Below are 4,090 nucleotides of genomic sequence, written 5' to 3'. Positions count from 1 at the left end.
CCGATCCGAAAAACATATTAGAAATAAATCGAAATAAATTTTATAATTTATGAATTCAATTTTAGACCCGTAACATAAAATTTATATGTTATTCAAGAATTGGCCAAGTTATGTCATTTTATCATTTCAAATAATAGTATTTTCCTCATAAATATTCTGCAATTTGATTTTTGAAAATTTTTCAAAAAAAAAAAATGTAGCCCTGCCGTGACCAGGATTCGAACCTGGGTTACCACGGCCACAACGTGGGGTCCTAACCACTAGACGATCACGGCTACCGAGCTACCTGAACGTTCAATAAATAATTAGAAAGCCGATCGGACATTTTATTCTGAAATCTTTCACCTGTACAAACACATTTATACCTGTATACAAAGCGGACCGATAGCCAAGTATAAAACGCACGAAGCAAGACAAATTTAGTACATTTGTCCTAATCATTTTTTAACTCACTAATCGTAATTTGTTTTCCAAAAAGAAAATGACTACATTGGACAAAATATGAATTAACCTGTTATCTGCATTGACGAATATATTTGTCATGAACAGGTCATGCGTATAAAACAATGACCATTGGCTATTTAAATTGAAATTTTTGAAACAGATATATGTGTTCTGAAATGTCATGATGTTTAGAATATTTTGAGGCTACGATTTTTTAGTAGTAAGTAGCATTTAATCTTAAGGTGAGCTGCCTGAACTTATCGCAATGAGGAAATAATTTATTTAATCAATAAAAATTAACATTAAGCTCTTTAAATATTATTTTTTACTGTTTATTTTCAAACCAACTAGATTTGTTTTTCATCAAAAATTCTTTTTACTTTTTTACATTTACATGTACAATATTTTATTAAATTTAACTCGTGTTTAGTTTAACATATGTAATATAGGCTTATGTTAACAAAAATGTAAAATGTAGTAATAACATTTTCTATAAACCGATATTTTTAACTATATCTTCACGTTCCAAAACCTTCTGAACATTTTGGCATACTTTAGAAAAGATGGATGTATGTGTGTGTGTGCGGATTCAATTTTTTGACGACGATTTCGGGAACATGGTTCAACCGATTTCAATTATTCAAAAAACATTCGATTCCTATTGATGAGAACACGTGTTGATTAGTTTTTGGCACGGGCAGGTCTAGCCGTTCCGAAGATACGTGCAAAGAGTGCCAAAAACGGTACCTCAGTTTTTAAGAGAGCGCAGCGTCCGATTTTAATAATTCAAAAAACATTTTACTTGTATTGACAAGATGAAGAACTGATTACATTTTTGGGAAGGCAGGTCTAGCGGTTTTGGAGATATAGTAAAAAAAAAGTAAAAAATGCCATTTTGAGATCAAAAATGATCATTAGACAAAGGCACATTAAATTATCAGATATTTTATGGAGATTTTAATAATGTGTATTAATTTTGTTTACATTTGTATGGGTTCCGTAACATCGTTTGTCTGTAAGACGGCGACACGGCGCCTACGCGCTTCTATAATTTGTCTCTATGCAGCTCAAGCACTGCAATTTCTTCAGAAAAAAGTTCAAAACTTCCAAAATATTTCAAAATAAAAAAAAAATTCTCCAAGTTTTATTCCAAAGAAGTCTTTTTTTCAAAAAGTTAAAATTTATCGAACATCAAATATTTTCAAAGATCAATTTTTTTTTAATTAAAAAAAAAAAACTTCTGGTACGGGAAGTTCCAGCAATTTGCCGTAAGGCCATACGATGCCATACATCACTAGTTTATCATATATCTTAACAGCGCAACTTACTCTTTGTTTGACGAATATACACGTCATGACAAAACTATGCGCGAGTTAACAGGTTTAAAACGTTAGGCATTGTATAATGTTCTGATTTCCTAAGAAGGAGTAATTTCTGCAAATGAGTGATTTGAACTTTCGTCGACTTTTGACCTTTAGCTCCGCTTTTTAAATCAATAAAACTGCTTTTGTTTAAATAGCGAATCTAACTTTCTGCTTTTTTTTAAATCAAATTATACGAGTTAAGGAAATGAATCACTCCTCGATATACACTAAAAAGAGTTCTGATTGTTTAAATCCAAATGCGTACTGCTATGAGGACGAACAATTTTTCGTAGTTATTTTTTCATAAATTTTACTAAAAAATTATCTATAGTGAAACCAAATATTTTCTGTTTAACTTTTCTTATTTAAATCTAACAGAACAAACGGATTCTTTAGGTTAAACAGACAAATAGAGTCTCCTTCTCCAAGTTCATTTTTTTTCAAAATTTTATCTCAGGGCTTTTAATTATAATTTGTCGGTTTATAAAAAATATATTCATTTTTTAAACTAGGGCAAATTTACACTAAACTAATTTGGCGAAGGGCATGCTTCAGAAAAAAAAGTTTATACTAAATTATTATATGTTTAATATAAATTCAAATAGATACGAGGTGTGTTCAAAAAGTACCCGGAATTACTAATAATTAAATTTCGCGGGTCTGGAGTGTCTGATTGTCAAAATTTTTTTTTATTGTGTTGGTATACATGCCCCTACAGTATGATGAAATTTTCAGCTATATTCACTGTTTACTTTGTCTGTGGTAGTCGCTAAGGTTCGACGTGTTTTTCTGAGCTCGGCGATTTTTACAATGGAAGAATTGAAAAGTCAAAGAATTTGTATTAAATTTTGCGTAAAAAATGAAATAAAGTGTTGCAAAGTGCAAAAATTCACCAGATATGGCTCCGTGTGACTTTTCCTATTCCAAAGTTGAAGAGACCCATGAAAGGCCAGCGGTTTTCCTCGATTTAAGAAAATCGCTGAGAGTGCTCAAGGACATATCAAAAAGTGAATATCAAGGGTGCTTCGAAAATTGGAAAAAACGCTGGCATAAGTGTATTATATCTGGGGGGGACTACTTTGAAGGGGACCACATTAATGTAGACGAATAAACTAGCTGTAAGTGGAATTCTGTCTTGAGGCAATTATGGCATCGTGCCTTGAGGCAAATTGCTGGAACTTCCCGCACCGTAACGAAATGTTCGAGGAATATTGAATGTTTTCAAATATATTATTATAAATATTGTAACATTGTCTAATATTTATAAGAATTATATAAACCGAATTGCAGAGTTGAAATTATTTCTAAAGTATATTAGAACTATAGTCAGAATTAAAAATAAAATCTGAAATATTTTCGATATACAAAATACTAAAAAAAAAAAAAAAAAAAAAAAAAAAAAAAAAATTCCAAAATCAATTATTTTGTTAAGACAAGCAGAAAGTTCTTTGAATCATTTAAATCGGACGCTTAGTTCTCTCAAAAACTGCCATTTTTTACATAATTAGCTCCGTATCTTCGAAATGGCTGGGCCTGCCTTTGCCAAAAACTGATAAACACTTCTCCCAATCATTACTAATTGAATGTTTTTTAGATCATTCAAATCGGATACTCCGTTCGCTCAAAAATTCGATTTCTATTTTCTGCACTCTTTGCTCCGTATCTCCGAAACGGCTGGACCTGCCTTTGCCAAAAACTAATCAGCTCTTTTCCCAATCAATAGGAATCGAATGTTTTTTGAACCATTCAAATCGGTTGATCCGTGCGCCCTAAAACGTGACTGGAAATTTGTATCCACACATACATACACACACACCACACACACACACACACACACACACACATCCATTTTTTCTGAGGTATGCCAAAACGTTCAGAAACCTTCAAAACGTCGAGAAATGTAAAAATTTTCAATTCCGATTTTCGGCCCATTACAATAACTTACCCTACGGGAAGTTAATAAATATTTTTTGAAAAAACGAAATTCCGGGTACTTTTTGAACAGACCTCGTATACTGCTATTTGAAAAATAAGTTTCAAAATGTTTTCACAAATTTCACCCCAAAATATTCTTTTTTTTAATAACTCAAATATTTAACAATTTCTAAGTAGAATACTATACTATAATAAGTAAATTTCAAAATGATTATTTCGAACTCGATGTAAAATATATAACTCAAAAAATTTACAGCAAAAAAATAATATCTGGAATGCTTTTCTTTTTTCTTATAATTTATATATATTAAAGCAAATGCAAAAATGTATTTATACTAATATATGCA

At 31.0% G+C, this 4,090-nt stretch overlaps 1 non-coding gene across 1 annotated transcript; it reads right to left on the bottom strand.

Moving 5' to 3' along the window:
• Positions 1-203: 203 nt before the first annotated feature.
• On the bottom strand, positions 204-275 carry Trnah-gug. Its single transcript has one exon. It is a non-coding gene; the product is annotated as a tRNA-His (tRNA).
• Between the last annotated feature and the right edge of the window lie 3,815 nt (positions 276-4,090).

This window comes from Ctenocephalides felis, unplaced genomic scaffold (assembly GCF_003426905.1).
Source record: "Ctenocephalides felis isolate EL2017-DRISC unplaced genomic scaffold, ASM342690v1 CF-g0.4_SCAFFOLD_03571, whole genome shotgun sequence".
Classification (NCBI taxonomy): Eukaryota; Metazoa; Arthropoda; class Insecta; order Siphonaptera; family Pulicidae; genus Ctenocephalides; species Ctenocephalides felis.
This window is presented reverse-complemented; position numbering and strand designations above follow the sequence as displayed.